Genomic DNA, 19,584 nt, shown 5'->3' with positions numbered 1-19,584 from the left:
AAGTGATATTTTCAGCTTGAGACACATCACTGAAGCTATTTCTGTCTCCACACATCCATAATTTGTCCTTATCGCTCATTTTACTATCATTTCTTTCGCATTCTCTCCATCTGATGGATCTACATTCATTCACAACTGTGTTCACTCATTCAAGGTATATCACTGGGATTGGCTAAAGGAGCATTTCTGACCCATCCCTAACTTCCCCGGTGGAGGGGTTGGTAGCTCACAGTGAAGCGCTTTTCTGAGGGTCTGGAGTCACCTGTCGGGTCAGACCAAACAGGGATGATGGTTTGCCCTTCCCTGATGGATATGAGTGAACCAGATGGCTTTTTATCCAGCAACAATGATGAACTGTTTCATGTTCCTTTTGAGTTTATCTCCAGATTTTCAGTGTGGGGATATCTCTGTGGTGGAATGTGGATTCGGGTTCTCAGAACATTGGATGAACAGCCCGTGATAACTCTACAAGGACATCACCTCATCCTAACTTCCCTTCTCTTCACTGAACCTCCCAGGTTTCCCTTTCTCTGCTCCTCTCCGTGTCTAAAGACAAACTCGTTCACTACATTATAATGTGGAGGTGCCAGAGTTGGACTGGGATGCACAAAGTCAGAAATCACATGACACCAGGTTATACTCCAACAGGTTATTTGAAATCACAAGCTTTCGGAGCGCTGCCCCTTCATCAGGTGAAGTGGAGGGAAGCTCACGTGGACAGATGTTACATGCGGAGAGATAATGGCAGAATAATGCCAGGAAATTGAGACAATCTAAAGAGAGCTATTGAGAGGCTGAGTAACAAAACCGTGCAGGTGATCAGACATGACGGATGGTGTGAGTGAAGTGTCAATCCCTGAATATCATGTAAAAGGATGGTCAATGATCTGATTAATTGAGACAGAGGCATAATTACAATAAATAAAACTAATGTGGTGCTGGAGTGAATTGACATGACTGGAATAACATGGTAAGTTCAAGAGGCACACACTGAGTGTCAAAACAATGTAATAAGTAATACAAAACTACACAAACTAAAACAGTAGAGAGATTCTAGCAGGTTATCCAGGTGATAGCGTCAAAACTGAACATGAAGTTAGTGTTTATAGATGTAGAACTGTGTGGTGGGGTTAGTTGTAGAATGACATGAACCCAGGATCACAGATGAAGCCATCCTCATGGGTACAGAACTTGGCTATCAGTTCCTGCTCAATGATTCTGCGTTGCTGTGTATCTCGAAGGCGACCCTTGGAGGACGTTTACCAGAAGATCAGAGGCTGAATGACCTTGCTCCCTGAATTGTTCTCCAACTGGGAGAGAACATTCCTGTCTGGGCTATTTAAGCGCGGTGTCCATTCACCTACTGCTGTAGCGTCTGCATGGCCTCACCAATATACCGTGCCTCGGGGCAGCCTTGCCTGCAGTATGTGAGGTAGACAACATTGTCCGAGTCACATGAGTCTCTGCCACGCCCGTGGTTGATGGTGTTCCCTCGTGTGATAGTAGTATCCATGGTGATGATCTGACATGTCTTGCAGAGGGTGCTGTGGCAAGGTTGTGCGGCGTTGTGGTCAATGTGATCCTGAAGGCTGGGCAGTTTGTTGGGAACGGTGGTCTGTTTAAGGTTGGGTGGTGGTTTGAAGGTGAGAAGTGGAGACGTAGGGTTGATCATGGTGAGATATTTGTCTCTATCAATGATTTGTTAAAGGCTGTGAGGAACATGGCGTAGTCATCCACTCCTAGGAAGAACTAGACGATGAAGGGCACTCTATTGACTGTGTTGGTCTGCTGGCAAAGATGCCCTGGGCATGGTGTATTAGCGAGACCGTGTAGACACTACAACAGAAGATGAATGGACACTGAGCAACAATCGCCAATCCTGGGTCCTGTGACCCTTCCTCTGCTTTTCCTCACAGTTGCTGCTGGACCTGCTGAGCTTTTCCAGCATCTTCTGTTTGTGTTCGATGTTACTCCAGACATTTGGTTTGTCTCCAGCACCACATTCTGATTAATTCGTTGCCATTATCTCTCTGCCTCATTTAATCAGATTATACACCATCCCTTCACTCGCTATTCAGCTGTTGACACTTCCCTCACACCGTCTAACACCGTTTGTCACCTGCAGAAACTTATTATTCCACACTCCACTCACAACATTTGCATGATCTTTTGATCTCTCTGCAACCTCTCCCTCACCTCCCCCCACCACCCCCCAGCCCAGCCCAGGTCTCCCTGCCTATCAATTCTGTGTTCTGAGAGCTTCACTCTCACTTCACTTGACAAAGGGGCTGTGCTCTGAAAGATTGTGATTTCAAATAAACCTGTTGGACTATAACCTGGTGTCATGTGATTTCTGACTTGGTCCACCCAGTCCAAAACTGGCCCCTCCACACCTGTGTTCAGAATGGACCATGGACCCAAGTGGGAAAAGGTATTGCTTTGAACAAAAGGACACTGTGTAGGACGGTGGTTATAGTCTTAGAATAAGCTACTGTCATAGTCCTTGGTTCAGAGAGAACGGAAACAGACCCTTCATTCCAACAAATTCAGACCAACAACAAACCTAAACTAAACTAGTCCCACCTGCCTGCTCATGGTGTATGTCCCTCCAAACTTTTCCAATTCATGTATCCATCCAAATGTCATTTAAACTTTGTCAATGTACCTGCATTCCCCACTTGCTCAGAAAGGTCAATCCGCACCATCTGTGTAAAAAGTTCGATTCTGATGTCTTTATTAAATCTTTCTCTAATCACCATTTTTTGTGTCCCGCATTCAAATCTCCCCACCTGAGGGAAAAGGCAGTTAGCATCAAAATGATCGGATTTATATTCATTATTGTCTCATTGAAGAAGAAATGAATCCAAAAAAAAGTGTGCGTGTGTAACTGTGTGTGTGTGGAATCGATATGGGTGTGTTTGCGCGTACATGTGTGTTTGAGTGTGCATCTGTGTGCATGTGTTTGTGAGTGTGTCTGTGTGTAAGTGCATGCGTGTCTGCGTCCGAGCACATTTGTGAATGTATATGAGTGTGTGTACATGTGTGGGTGAGTTTGAGTGTGTGCGTGTGTAAGTGCGTGTGTGTGAGAGAGAGAATAAGTGTGTGCGTTAGCGTGCGCTCGCGCGTGTACATGCACATTCGTTGCAATTCTGATCAGAAATGCTATTTTGGTTAGTTTTCCAAATAGCACCAGCTGTTGTGTGTTCAGCACAGTGACAATCTCTTGTTTGTTCCCTGGACAGGTCACTGCAGCCAAGTGCATGGAGAATACCAGGGTACGGAAAAGTCAGTGAAGCGAAAACATCCATATCACTTTATCGCAAAATGGGATATCTGTGTCTTCTCAGACTTTGTTTATGTGGATGGGATTTCTTAAAAGAGAGAATAATTAAATTGTAGTTACAGATTGGCATTTCAACACAGCTTTTTTTTGTGATTGGTTTAAACTGGTTTGATTATGTTAAACAGTTAAATAGCAATGAAAGCTGCAGGCCCATATTCTGTTATTACGATGTGTATATTTGGGCAATTTGGCGCTTTAATCAAATGTTCAACTTTTGGATGACTCAGTAAATAGTGGGGCTTGAGTTCCAGTGCAGAGTGGGATAAACTTGGTTAGACCACAGACAGCAAACTGCATGTTTCCAGAGGGATGTGTTTGCCACTGGAGAGAGAGCAGAGAAGATCTAACAGCTATCCCTCACCTGTCCTCTGCTCTCCCTGAAAACCCCCTGTTGAAAGGGACAGTTGAACCCCACTTTCAGAGACCCAGAAAGGTTGAATTCTGAAGGCCACTGGTTCCGCATATCATTCAGTCAGATGGTGCAGCTCCATTTTCCTCACTCACCCTTTGTCTGTACCAGAGAATTGTGCCCGTGCTAATAATGCAGGATGTAATTCATTCCCAACATGGTTAGTGACTGGGGGGAAGGTTTCCAGATCCTCACTCTACCTGAATGATTGGGGTACTTTATGATGTCAGTCTTTCAATGCACTTGGCTGACATTTAAGACTGTTTGCCCCGCCCACACACCCGTTCCTGTTTCCCCCTTTCCACACACATCATCCCATCCTTTATCTCCTCCTGTCATTCAGTTGAATCCACACTCTACATTCTCCAAAGCCCAGTACCATCTTCCTGAGGAGCGGTACCTTACACAACGATGAACTTACACAGATCAAGTGTAACCAAGAGTTTATCAAACTGAAGCCTAACTGGGTTCCCTTTCCATTTCAAACACCATTGAGGAAGGATGGCACTGCTCTGAGGATCTTGAATGTTTCTCAACTTCCTCACCCTGATTGTCACACAGGGATGGTTGGATCTGCTTTCCTGGTACAACGTTAAATTTCTCACTATGTGGAAACTGACACAGCTGACCTTTCTGTGGCACATTGCAGTTCCACCATTAGATCCCATGACAAACCAAAATTTCAGTCTCTCCATCAGGTGGAAAACTCTTTGTTTACTTTATGACCAACTTTAAATATGCTGTTCGTGTCTATCATCACTTCCATAGCAACTGTTCTATGTTCACTGGTAAGTACTCACATTCCCAGTCTGTGACTTTAAACTGAACCATACAGTATCAATGGTGGTTTTCCACTTGAATTTGCATTCTTGCACATGATCCTGATAAGTGCCAGACAATAACTGCAACAAAGTACTTTCTTTCTTAATGATAATTTGATTAGTCGATCCATCATTTGCCATTATGCAGAACACTGAATCCATGCTTCAAAGAGTAAAACACAGAATCGCTAGCAGATCTGTCCAGTGTGTGTATTAACTTGACTGGAACAAACTTAGCAACTCAGTGATATGAACAAATACACAACTGTTGCTGAATGTGCCGTGATATTGGGTTCCTTTGGAATTGGAACCATTGCACCTGGGTGCTGTGTTGATCTCGAACAGTGTGAGTTCGGGTGTGTAAAACATCCATGAGCTGAGCACAGCTGAGTTCCAATGGACTCAGTTGGATGGGGATGGGTTGAGTTGGACTCCAATTGATGGAGCAGGAATGGGCTCGGTTGAAATCCATGTCGTTGCTTTATTGTTTTATTCAGTGGAAGATTGCTACATTTTGATATTGATTAGAAATGTGTTTCAAGTTCATTTTAAAATCTGAGAAATAAAATGTTTCCCATTATTTTAAGATCATTTCAATTGCAAGTACTATTTCTGAGCTCCTTAATACACAATGCACCGTTGAAAACATCCTCTCGAGAAGATAAAGGACAGCAGTCTGTTGCTGTCCCTTAATTCCAGGATGTGAGCCCTCCATGGACAATAATATATTGAGTGACTGATGTGAAACTAAACTGAAAGAAAGTAGGAGATGAACAAGAAATAATAATAATGAATGCTGTCAGAAAAGTGTTTGGAAAACAACTACAAGTTTTATTTTTACGGAACATTCCTTAGGGAGTGCTGTTTGCAATCCTTTTGCATCTCCACATGGAATAAACCAGTGTAGTGGAACTGTGCTATGTAATGGGGATGGGGTTGAAGAGAGTGCTGACTAGATTTGAACTAACATGAGACATCACACATGGTTTACGATCATGTATAAATGAGTGTTGATTCTTATCTCAGGAGCTCAGTCCAGACTCCAAGCCCTGCGCGAGAGTTAATGAATGAGATCACCCAACATTAACAATGCAAGGACCAATAATTCTACAGATCTTATTCGCTTTCTTCCATTTCTTTGCAATTGTCTGTGTTCCAGGTGAGGAGATCTTCCCCGTTACTGAGTGTGGTGTTTGTAGTTCGGTCTGTGTTTCATGGCAAAATATTTGATGGATTACTTTGGAAGCGGGTGTGGATGGACTGATTGAAGGAGTGACCTTGGGGAAGCTGCAGTGCCATTTATCCGGAATGTTCCCAGGAATGTGAATCTTCAGTTGTATGGAGAGAGGAAAGAGGTTGCCCAGTGTCCTTGGAACTGAAAATGGTGGGGGGTGCAGGGATGGCGGGATAGAGAGCGTGAGCAGAATAAACCCCAAAACCTGAAGAAATTACCCCTGGAGCCTGCTTCACTAATAAATCAGATCTCGGATGATCTTAGATTCCCCACATCCTGCTCTTCCCCAATTACCCTTGATCCTCCGACTGATCGAGAATCTAGTAAGGCAGCCTAAAATATACAAAAGATTTTTTATATCTCACAGCTAACAATGGCAAAGATTTTGAAAGACTCACAACCCACTGAGGGAAGACATTCCCTTCAGTTCAGTGTTAAATTTCAGCTCCTATATTCTGAGACTGTGCCCCCTTGTCCTAGAGTCTCCCATGAGGGGAAACATCCTCTCAGCATTGACCCTGTCCAGCCCCTTTAGAATCCTCATTCTTTCAATGATGTCACCTCCCACTCTTTTTAACTTCAGTGACTACCGTCTTAACCTGTGTAATCTTTGCAAACGAGACAAATCCTCCAGGGATCTTGCTACAGTACCTTCTCTGAACTGCCTGTAATGAAATGATAGATGATGGGACCAAATCTTCTCACATTTCTCCAGATGTGGTCTCCACAGAACCTTGTTCAGTTGCAGTAAGAATTCCCTACTCTTATACTACAACCCCCTGGAAGTCAGGGACAAATTCCATTGACCTTCCTGATGATCTGCTGCTCCTGTCTGCCAGCTTTCTGTGTTTGATGTACAAGTCTCCCCAAGCACTTTGGCATTGTAGTTCTCTGCAGTTTTCAATGTTAGAAACGATTAAAATTATGATGATTCCTGTAGCAGAACTTTGATTAACCAGAAGACAGAGAGTGCATGAAAAGTCTGGTTGAAGATTTTTAGCTCGGGTGTCCGTTGTTGTGGTTCTGTTCGCCGAGCTGGAAGTTTTTGCTGCAAACGTTTCGTTCCCTGGCTCGGGAACATAATCAGTGCTATTGGAGCCTCTTGTGAAGCGCTGCTTTGATGTTTCTTCCGGTATTTATAGTGGTTTGTTCTTGCCGCTTCGGGTGTCAGTTTCAGCTGTAGTGGTTTGTATATGGGGTCCAGGTCGATGTGTCTGTTAATGGAGTTTGAGGATGAATGCCATGCCTCTAGGAATTCCCTGGCTGTTCTCTGTCTGGCTTGTCCTATGATGGACATCAATGAAGAGTGTGATGCTAGAAAAGCACAGCTGGTTGGGCAGTTATGATCACTCCTGATGAACGGTTTATGCCCGTAACTTGGATTCTCCTGCTCCTCAGATGCTGCCTGACTCGTGATTTTCCAGCACCACCCTCTACGACCACTTTCTGAATGAGCCCATTGTGGGGAACTTTATCAAATGCCTTGTTAAAATCCATTTGCGCCACATCCACTGCTCTACCTTCATCAATGTGTTTCATCACTTCCTCAAAGAATTCAATAAGGTTTTTGGGGCATGCTCTGCCCCTGTCAAAATTCCAATGTTTCAAGTGGTTCCACAGAGCAGTCTCATTTGTAAAGGAAGATAAACGTGCACAGAATGAATAACCACAGATACTAGTCAATATAATCATGACTGAGAATGGAAAGAAGGTGCAATCACTTCTGAGAAATCCCTGTGATGTGTTGGAATGATAGTAATATCCTCCTTTTAATATCTTCTCAGGGACAAATTCAAATCAAAACATTGTCACTGCCCCAAGATACAACCTATTTCCAATCCTTGCCTTTTTTACAGCTGTGCACACTCTCTGTCCTCTGGTTAATCTAAGTTCTCCCACTTCCCTTCTGATTTATATTAGCAAGGAGTGATGATGGATATTGGAACATTGGACCTGAAAATGATTAGCCCTTTTTCTCAGTGTACAACATAAATAACGACATGGGCTGTCCGTGGTGAACAGCCCATTATATGTTTTTTCCCACAACACTCTTTGCATGAAACATTAGTCATTCTGAACAAAATGGAGATTGCAAAGTAAATGAAAGTAGGTCTCTTACTTCAATCCCCTTTCTGATTGAGTGGTGTGCTTAAAATTATTAACAAAATGGAATTAGGTTCTTGCTCTACAAGATGGAAGTGTAGATTCTGAATTAATGGTGATTGATGGGATTGTGCGAAGATCCAATATTGTTGCTCTGATAACCATGAGTTCCCTTAGTGGAAGAGAGAGCATCGAGCAGCGAAAAGACATCAGGCATTAACCAATAAAACTGCATGTTAATAGTAAAAAATTGGGACATTGGCAGGATGCAGAGCTGGGCTGATAAGTGGCAGATGGAGTTCAATCTGGAAAAGTGGGAAAACTTCTCTTTGGAAGATCAAATTTGAATGCAGAATACAGGATTAAAGATGGGATTCTTGGCAGTGTGGAGGAATGGAGGGATCTTGGTGTCCATAGATCCCTCAAACTTGCCACCCAAGTTGATCGGGTTGTTAAGAAGGCATATGGTGTGTTGACTTTCATTACAGGAGGATTGACTTTAACAGCATCGAGTTTATGCTGCAGCTTTTCTCATTGACACAAAGCAGGATGAGAGGTGACTTGATGGAGGTGTACAAGATGATGAGGGACATGGATAGAGTGGGTAACCAGAGATATGTTCCCAGGGCAGAAACGGCTATCATGAGGGGCATAATTTTCAGGTGATTGGAAGAAGGTTGAGGGGAGGTGTCAGAGGCAGGATCATCAAACAGAAAGCGGTGCGTGAGTGGAATGCACTTCCAATGGTAACAGTAGAGTCGGACACTTTAAGAACATTTAAGCAACACTTGGACAGGCACGTGGATGACAGTAAAATGATCTTAGAGTTTGATCTTAGAGTAGGATAAAAGATTGGCACAACATTTTGGCAGAAAGAGCCTGAACTGTGTTCTACTGTTCTATTTTGCAGCTAGCTCACCGAATTGCACATTGAGGATTTATAACTCCCAGTCAGTTTAGCGTTAACAACCCAGTCAAGGTGCTTTAGCTCGATGGGTTACATAGTTCGAATTTCAAGATTCTGTGTTCAGAGCAAACTCCAGAATTTCAGCATAATTCTAAACCCTATCCTGCGGAGCGTTACTGATGATGTCCTCCTCAGTCTGAGATGATGATTCCACATGCAGCTTCAAGTTGAATTCGATTGCTTTCTTGGATATGAAACATTCGAAGGTATCAGTGCTCCTTGGTTACTTCAATCAGCATCACGCACAGAAACAACGAGTACAGTCTTTCATTCTGTTTGTGGGAACTTGGTCCACCTTGCTTCTGCCTTTCCTTAATTCCAAAATTTATCATTTTTCACACATGCACTGTAGGTGGTAAAGTCTTTTCAGGCGCCTGGTCATTGTAAATTCAAAAACCTCTCAGTTGTTGTTGTTGTAAAGACGTTCTTGTTCTTGATGTGAATGCTGACAATGGCAGTCGTGACAATGCTGTCATTTTAAAAAGGTTCGAGGACATGAAACATAGAACGGTCCAGCACAGTACAGTCCCTTCACCCCGCGATGTGGTTCAGAGTATTTATCTTAATCTCAGGTCAACCCAACCTACACACCCCTCAATTCACTGCCATCCATGGGCTTGTCCAGCTGTTGGTTAAATGTCCCAAATGTCTCTGACTCTACCAGCAAATCTTGCAGTGCATTCCACACAGCCACCACTCTCTGCATAACGTACCTACCTCTGACATCACCATATTACCTTCCTCCAATCACCTAAATATATGAGCCATTGTGACAGCTACTCCTGCCCTGGGAAAAAGTCTCTGGCTATCTATTCTAGCCATACCTCTCATTACCTTGTACACCTCGACCAAGTCACCTCTTCCTTCTCTCCAGTGTGAAAAGGCTGAGCTAACTCAACCTCACTTCATAAGACAAGCCCTCCAATCCAGGCAGCATTCTGGTAAACCCCCTCTGCACCCTTTCTAAAGCCTCTACATCCTTCCTATAATGAGGCAACCAGAAGTGGATACAATATTCCAAGCCTAACAAGGTCTAGCAAGGCCTTTATAGAGCTGCAGCATAACCTCCCAGCTCTTAAACTCAATCCCCCTGTTAGTGAAAGCCAAAACACCATAAGCCTCCTGAACAACCCTATCAACTTGGGTTGCAACTTTCAGGGATCTATGTATGTGGACCACAAGAGCCTGTTGCTCTTCCACTCTCCCGAGAATCCTGCCTTTAACCCTGTGTTCAGCATTCAAATTCAACCTTCGAAAATGAAGCACTTTGCATTTATCCAAGTTGAACTCCATCTGCCATTTCTCAGCCCAGTTCTGCATCCTGTCAATGTCTAGTTGTACTTTGCAACAGCCCCGACACTATCTATAACACCATCAACCTTTGTGTCATTGGCAAACTTACTAACCCAACATTCCACTTCTGTGCTTGGATGTTTTGAAGAGAGGCTGGAAAAGCAGAGGTGTCGAAGAGTTTAGTTAAACAATATAAGACGAGAGGCTGGTTCTCCCATTACAGATTTTTTCTCATTTTGTAACTGTAGCAGTCACATGAAAGGTTAAAAGCTTTGTAAAGAATACCTCTGCCTTTCTCTGAAATCTCTTTCTGGATGCTGTTCCCTCCTGCCTGAAAGAATCTGTGTTTAAATTTCCCTTTGTGCCAAGGGCTGTGTTTGTGGGATGTTACTAGATTGGAACAGTTAATTATTGTGTGTCAAGTTGTTAAGTTTTCCAGTAGTTAATTTATTCTAAATTCTGCTTTCTTTTGTTCATGTTTCAATGGTAGTATTTAAATAAATTCTGTTTTATTTTAAGCTGAGTGGTTTGACCAGCTGAATCACAACTGGAATATTCACTTCACATCTCAATTAAAAATGAGAAAAAGATAGGGGAGAGGCTACTTTGTCTAAATGTTTTCAGTGGGTTCTGGCCTGGTCCAAAACAAGGGGAATGTTCACAATCACACACCTGGAATAATGTTTCAATCTGTCTTCCAGCAAATTTATTGACAATTGTGATTCTCTCTCGTGGAAAATGTGGCATCACCAAAGGTATATCTATCTACCTGATTTCCATGGCAACAGCGGATCTCCTGGTCATTGCATTCAATGTGATACTGAAAACTCTTGGTTTCAAGTACTTCCCAGCTTCCTTCCTGTTTTACACAGCGGTGTGCAAGTTTAACGTCATCATGGGCTATGCTGCTATTGACTGCTCCGTCTGGTTGACCATCGCCTTCACTATTGATCGCTTTGTGGCCATTTGTTGCCACAATCTGAAAGCCAGATATTGTTCTGCCAGAACAGCAGCCTCAGTGATAACCATTGTTTGTTTAGTGAGCATTTTGAGAAACATTCCATTTTACTACAAATACCAATCTCTGGGCACATGGGGTGGTGTGCCCTGGGGCTGTGGCATCAGACCAGAGTTCTTCATCTTGCCAGGATGGGTGGCATTTTTCTGGATCCACCAGCTGCTGAACCCATTGATCCCCTACCTCCTGATCCTGCTGTTCAATGCTCTGACCGTCAGGCACATTGTCTTGGCAAACCGGGCACGCAGGGGTCTCCGAGCTCCCAGTAACAGGGACCAGAGAGGAGATGCAGAGATGGTCAACAGGCGGAAATCCATCATCCTGCTGTTTGTTGTCTCGGGCAGTTTTATATTGTTGTGGATGCCCAAGGTCAGTGTTTTCTTACTGATGGAGATTACCAACAACCATTTTTACCCCAGTTATGACCATCCTGTTATGATCGCTGACATATCTGGGACAATGCTCTTCTACCTGAGCTCCTGTACAAACACTGCCCTTTATGCTCTGACCCAGAGTAAATTCAGAGAGGAGCTGAAGAGGGCTCTGAAATATCCCTTCACTCTCATCTGTGAATGTATCCCTACATCAAAATAAGAAAAGTGATTGAGACTGAAATACCCCACACAGTTTGTGCCCCTCTCTGAGTTTTCTCCAATCTTCATGTCCCCCTGAATTCCCCTGTTATTCTCCACGTAAAGAGATGAAGAGGAGAAATTATCTGCTTGAGCCGTGGGACGTGGAAAACTTCCCTCGCCTCCTTTTCTCTCCTTCACAAAACATTGGGGGTGTTTCTGTCCATGTCTGAGAGAGAGCTCAGGGGGAAAGGAATAAAAGTGAAGAAAAACACATCTTGTGGGCATTGTGTCTTTGTTTGACTTCTACCGTTCACAAGTTTGTCATCTTAATTTGTGTGGACACAACATGAAGAAAAATATATGTTATGGGAGTTGTGTCTTGATTCCCTTTACAAATGTCAGATGAATTACAACCACGCACACTCAAAATATTCACCAGGAAACAAAACATTTAATGCTTCATGTGATACGTTCAACATGAGACACTTCATGGAAGCTATGTCTCCCCTCAAACATTCATAATTTGTCCACATCTCTCTTTTTACTTCCATTCCTTTCTCATTCTCTCCATCTGTTGGTCTGTATTCATTCACAACTGTGTTCATTCATTCAAGGGATATCACTGGGATTGGTTAGACCAGCATTTATGACCCATCCCTAATTTTCCCAGGAGTAGTTCAGAGTGAGGCACGTTCCTGTGGGTCTGGATCCACGTGTAAGGTCACACTGAGCTCGGATGGTCGTATTCTCTTCTCTGAAGGAGATGAGTGAACGAGAGCTTTTTGTGTCTGCCAAAATTCAAGGAATGTTTCTTTTGATTGCATTGGTGAGACCAGGCAGACGCTTTGGCAACTGATGAAAGGACACTGTGTAACAATGTCCCAGACAGGAATGTTTGCTCCCTCCTTCAGGGGTTAAGAATATTCATCCTCTGATCTTCGGGAAAGTGTTCTCCATGGCAGCCTTTGAGATAAACGACAACACAGAATTGCCAAGCAGAAACTGATAGCTAAGTCCTGTAACCATTAAGACAACCTCAACTCTGACCTTGGGTTCATGTCACATTGAACATAACCCCACCATACTGTTCTATATCTGTAACATCTTCCTTTTGAGAGAATTGATTCGGTTCCCTCCGGTGTGGAAACAGGCCCTTCAGCCCAACAAGACCGCAACGACCCGCCAAAGAGTAACCAACCCAGACCCATTCCCCTGCCGCTTATGTACCCCTGACTAATGCACCTAACACAATGGGAATTGAGCATGGCCAATCCACCTGACCAGTATGTCTTTTGGGCTGTGGGAGGAAACTGGAGCATCTGGAGGAAACCCGGGCTGAGAATGTGCAGACTCCAGATAGAGAGTGACCTGAGGCTGGAATCAAACCTGGGTCCTTGGTGCTATGAGGCAGCAGTGCTAACCACTGAGCCACCATGCTGCCCCAAAGGTTAAACCTTACATAGAATCCTTACAGTCCTTCGGCCCAGCAAGTTCACAGTGATCCTCCGAAGACAAACCCACTCAGACCCATTCCACTATATCCTATATTTACCCCTGACGGATGCACCTAACCTACATATTGCTGAACACTGTGGGACAATTTAGCCTGGCCAATTCACCTATCCTGCACATCTTTGGACTGTGGGATGGAACCGGAGCACCCAGAGGAAACCCACTCAGACACGGGGAGAATGTGCAAAATCAACACAGGCAGTCACCCGAGGTGGGAATCGAACCTGGGTCCCTGGTGCTCTGAGGCAGCATGGCGAGCCACTGAGACACCGGGTCACTTACTTCCAGATTTTTAGTGTCGGGAAATGTCCTTGGTGAAATTTGGATTCAGGTTCCCAGAACATTTTCTGAGTCGTTGGATGAACAGCGTGTGATAACTCCACAAGGCCATCGCCTCATCCTAACTTCCCTTCTCCTCCACTCCTTTTACCTTCACTGAACCCTCCAGGTTTCTCTTCCTCTTCTTCTCTCTGTGTCTCAAGACAAAGTAGTTCATCACTGTACATTACAATGTGGAGTGGCCAGGGTTGGAATGGGCTGGAGAACATTAGTAACTACACAACACCAGGTTACAGTACAACACGGCGATTTGGCATCACAAGCTTTCTCAGCACTGCTCCTTCGTCAGGTGAAGGGGAGGGAAGCACACAGAACACAGAATTTATAGGCAGACCGATATAAAGATCGTACACATGGTGTGAGTGGGAGTGTCGACAGGCTGCATAACAAATCTCTGCAGGTGATCGAAAGGGACAGACATTGGGAGTAAAGTGTCAACAGCTGAGTAACAAGTGAAGGGATGGCCTGTGATCTGAGTAATTGAGGCAGAGAGATAATTCCAAAAACATCAAATATTACATTGTGCTGGAGATCAACTAAACAGCTGGAACAAGTTGATGGGTAAAAGAGTCACATGCCACGTGTGTATCCTAAGTAACATGTCATCAAAAACTGCACAAATTAATTCCGGTGATGGGATCATAACAAATTATCAAGGTGATGGTGTCAAAACTGGACAGTAAGGAAGATTTTACAGACACAGAACAGAACATTGGAGTCACATGGAATGCTACATGAACCCAGGATCACAACTGAGACCCTCTTCATAGATACAGAACTTGGCTAAACGTTTCTGTTCAGCGATTCTGCAATATTGTGCATCTCAAAGGATGCTTCCCCGAAGATCGGAGGCTGAATGTCCTTGAGCACTGATCTGTTCCCCGACTGGGAGAGAACATTCCTGACTGGGTCACTGTTGCACAGTGTCCATTCATCCATTGCTGTAGTGTCTGCATGGTCTCACCAATACACCATGCCTCAGGGCATCATCACCACAAGTGGATGAGGTAGACAACACTGGCTGTGTCACTTGAGGACCTGCTGTGTACGTGGTGGGTACTGTTCCCAAGTGTGATAGTAATATCCATGGCGATGATCTGACATGTTCTGCAGAGGGTGCTGTGCCAGGGTGGTGTGGTGTTTTGATCGATGTGATCCGAAAGGCTTGTTAGTTTGCTGGGAACGATGGTGTGTTTAAGGTTCGCTGGTTGTTTGAAGGTGAGAAGTGGAGGTGAAGGGCTGAAACTTGGTGAGATGTTTGTTGTCATTAATGACGTGTTTAAGGCTGTGAGGGACATGGTGTAGTCTCTTTGCTCCAGGGAAGTACTGGACGATGAAGGGCACTCTATTGCTTGAATCCATCTGTGGGTAAGGATTCTCCGAGGCGTGGTATATTAGTGAGACTGTGCAGACACTGCAACAACACAAGATTGGATACTGCCCAACAATTGCCAATTTCTATTGAAAAATCTGAGGTAACCTTTCAGGTCCGGTGACCCTTCCTCTGCTTTTCCTCACAGATGCTGCTTGATCTGCTGAGCTTTTCCAGCAGCTTCTGTTTGTGTTCCATGTTAATTCAATCATTTGGTTTGTCTCCAGCACCACCTTCTTATTAACTTGTTTGTCATTATCTCTCTGCCTCATTTAATCGGATTATAGGTCGTCCCTTCCCTTGTTTTTCAGCTGATGACACTTTCCTCACACCGTCTAACACCCTTGGTCACCTGCAGGGACTTGTGGGATCTTTTGATCTCTCTGCATCCCCTTGATCTTTCTGCCCATAAATTCTGTGTCCGTGAGTTTCACTCTCCCTCCATCTGACCAAGGGGCTTCGCTCCATAACCCTGTTGGACTATAACCTGGTGTTATGTGACTTCTGACTTTGTCCACCCCAGTCCAACACCGTCTCCTCCACATTTCTGCTCACAGTGGTGGATTCAAAAGATCTCTTTTACTTTGTTGGTACATGGACTGAGTAGGAAAAGGTTTTGCTTTTAACAAAAGGACACTGTGTAAGAAATGGACAAGAGAACGACCAACAAAATTGTGAGTTTTACATTCATTGTTTTCTCTTTAAAGAAGAAAATAATCCAAAAAAAGCGACAGAAAGAGTCTGTGTGTGTCCGTGTGTGACTGGATGGATATGGGTGTGTGTGTGTGTGTGTGCGTATCTGTATGTGTGTGTGTGTGAGTGTGCGTGTGTGTGTATGTGTGTGAGAATGTGTGCGTATGTTTGAGTGTGAGTGTGTGTGTATATGTGTGTGTGTGTGTGAATGTGTGCGGATGTTTGAGTGTGTGTATATGTGTGTGTGTGTATGTGTGTGTGTGTGAATGCGTGAGGATGTTTGAGTGTGTGTATGTTTGATTAGATTAGATTACTTACAGTATGGAAACAGGCCCTCCGGCCTAACAAGTCCACACCGACCCGCCGAAGCGCAACCCACCCATACCCCTACATTTACCCCTTACCTAACACTACGGGCAATTTAGCATGGCCAATTCACCTGACCCACACATCTTTGTGACTGTGGGAGGAAACCGGAGCACCCGGAGGAAACCCACACAGACACGGGGAGAATGTGCAAACTCCACACAGTCAGTCGCCTGAGGCGGGAATTGAACCCAGGTCCCTGGCGCTGTGAGGCAGCAGTGCTCACCACTGTGCCACCGTGCCGTCCTGTACTGTGCCACCGTGCCGTCCTTTGTCTGTGTGTGTACGTGTGTGTGTGTGTGCATGTGTGTGTGTGCACATGTGTGTGTGTGCGTGTATGCGTGTGCATTCAGTGCCATTCTGATCAGAAACACTATTTGAATCCATTTTACAACATGCACCAGTTGTGGTGTATTCAGGAGAGCTCAGCAAAGTAACAACCTCTTGCTCACTCACAACAGCCTATTGTGTGGAGAATACAGGGTTCGGAACCAGCCTGTGAAGACAGAGCATGCGTATCACTCTCTGCCCCTTCTGCATGGGGAACTGAATGAAGACACCCTGGTAGATAGGTAATCCCTCTCAGCGTTCCTCTGTTCTCTCTGAAAACCCTCTGTTAAAAAGGACAATTGGAAGTTACTTCCAGAGACACAGAAACAACACATTTTCAAACAGCGAATGGGAAATTGAGAATTGGTGTTCCTGCAAACTCATGTCATCATCAAACATTTGGAAGGGATCAGAAGAATCTGAAAGAGAACAACATTTCAGTCCATGCCAACTCAACTGGAACGACTGAATAGTGTTTCCTTCTTGAGATTTTATAACAAACATAATATTAGTGTCTTCTCTGGTTTTGCTTGTGTGAATGGGATTACATAAAAGAGCTAACAATTAAACTTTCATTACAGATTGACAACTCAACACGGCAATTTTTGTCATTGGTTTAAACTGGTTTGATTATGTTAAACAGTTAAATAGCAAAGAAAGCTGCAGGCCCGTATTCTTTTAACACGATGGGTATTGTTGGGCAATTTGTTGCTTTAAATAAATGTTCACCTTTTTGATGACTCAGGAAATAATGGGGCTTGATTTCCAGTGCACATTGGGATAAACTTGGTTAGACCACAGACTCCAAAGTGCACATTTCCAGAGGGATGTGTTTGCCACTGGAGAGAGAGACAACAGAGGAGATCTAACAGCTCTCCCTTACCTCCCCTCTGCTCTCCCTAGAAACCCGCTGTTGAAAGGAACAGTTGAACCCCACTTTCAGAGACCCAGAAAGGGTGAATTCTGAAGCCCACTGGTGCTGCATATCATTCAGTCAGATGGTGCAGCGCCATTTTCCTCACTCACCCTTTGTCTGTTTGTATCAGAGAATTGTGCCCGTGCTAATAATGCAGGATGTAATTCATTCCCAGCACGGTTAGTGATTGGGGGGAAGGTTTCCAGATCCTTAATCTACCTGAATGATTGAGGTACTTTATGATGTCAGTTCTTCAATGTACTTGGATCAAATTTTAAGACTTCATGCTTCACTCACACACCTGTTCCTCTTTCCCCCTTTACAGACATAATCCCAACCCGTATCATTCAGCTGAATCCACACTGTACATTCTCCAAAGTCCAGTACCACCGTCCTGAGGAGCGGTCCCTTACACAGTGATGGACTTACACAGATCAAGCGTAACCATGGGTTTATCAAATTGAAGCCTAACTGGGTTCCCTTTCCATTCCAAACACCATTGAGGAAGGATGGCACTGTTCTGTCCATCTTGAATGTTTCTCTACTTCCTCACCCTGATTGTCACACACGGAGAGATGGATCTGCTTTCTTGGTGCAACGTTGAATTTCATGTTATGCAGAAACTACCACAACTGACCTTTCTGTGACACGAGTCATTTCAGTCGTTCGATCACACAAGAACTCAAATTTCCAGTGGCTCCATCAGGGGGAAAGCTGCCTTTACCTACTTTGTGACCAACTTTAAATACCCTGCTCATTTCCCTCATCACTTCCTGAACAACTGCCCCATGTTCATTGGTAAGTGTTAACATTCCCAGTCCATGTCTTAACACCAACCCATACAGTATCATTGTTGGGGCTCCACTTGAAGTTGTATACTTGCTCAATGTCCTAATGCGTGCAAAACAAAAAAAAAATGCAACAACGTAAGTCCTTTTGCATTCATACTTTAATGAATTAATCCATTATCAGTCAGGATTTATAACAGAGGTTCCATGCTTTAAATGCACAGCACAAAATTGGCAGCAGATCTGTCCAACAGTGCACAGTAACTGGACTAGAACAAATTCAGCAACTTGGTGATTGGCTCAGTCACATAACTGGTCAGGCAGCGTAGTAGGAGCAAGCGAGTCGATGATTTGGGCATAAGCCCTTCATCAGGAATGCGGGGTGAGGGAGTGTGTCCAAGGGGGCTGGGTGACAAATGGGAGGGGCTGGGGCTGGTGGGGTGAAGGTAGCTAGGAAGAATATAGGTCAATGAAAGTGGGGGTGGTGACAGTGATAGTTCAGAGCAATGGGTGGAGCAGATAGCAGTGACGTAAGATGGATGGTAGGACAGTTCAAGAGGGCAGTGCCAAGTTGGCGAGTTAGATCTGAGATAAGGTGGGGGTAGAGGAGAGAAGGAAACGGGCGAAATCAACATTGATTCCAGGCACAAGATGAGGTGTTCTTCCTCCAGGGAGTGGGTGGCCAGACTTTGGCGGTGGAGGAGACCCTGGACTTGCATGTCCTTGGTGGAGTGGGAGGGGAAGTTGTGGTGATCAGCCACAGGTTGGTGAGAATGCTGTATGCCTGTGTCCCAGAGGTGTTCTCTGAAACATTCAGCAAGTTGGCTCCCTCTCTCCCCAGTGCAAAGCAGACCATATCGAGAGCAACAGGCACAGGAGACAAGGTGTGTGGAGGAACATGTAAATCTCTGTCGGTTGTGGAAGGATCCTTTGGGGCCTTGGATTCAGGAGAGGGTGTGGTGTGGGCACAAGTTTTACGTCTACAGTGGTGGCTAGGGAATGTGCCAAGTGGCAATATCCAGATACAACAAATCATCCCCTGCCATTTTCGCCACCTACAGTCAGACTTTGCAAACAGAGATATAGTTTCCTCTTCATCCTTATCCTTGTTCTGCAGAGACAATTCCACCACGACTCCCTCATTTGGTTCACGCCCCAACCCCCCCAACAACCCACACTTCACTCATGGCACCTTCCCCTGCTACTACCCCATCACCTTCCACCCCAACTTCATCCAAGGCCCCAAAGAATCTCTCAAGATCTGATAGAGATGTTCCCGAACCTCATCAACTGTGCTTGTTACTCTCAATGTGGTCTCCTACACACGGAGGAGACTGGACGCCAACTTGCTGAATGTTTCAGAGAACATTTCCAGGACACACACACACACTAAACAAACTCTCTGCCCTGTGTCCGACCACTTCAACTCCCCCTACCACTCCAACATCCCCTCCCACACCACCGTGAACATGCAGATCTTGGGCCTCCTCCACCATCAAACTCTA

The sequence above is a fragment of the Hemiscyllium ocellatum genome, chromosome 38 (assembly GCF_020745735.1).
Source record: "Hemiscyllium ocellatum isolate sHemOce1 chromosome 38, sHemOce1.pat.X.cur, whole genome shotgun sequence".
In the NCBI taxonomy this organism is placed as follows: Eukaryota; Metazoa; Chordata; class Chondrichthyes; order Orectolobiformes; family Hemiscylliidae; genus Hemiscyllium; species Hemiscyllium ocellatum.
The sequence above is the reverse complement of the archived record's forward strand: the minus strand, read 5'-3'. Positions refer to the sequence as shown.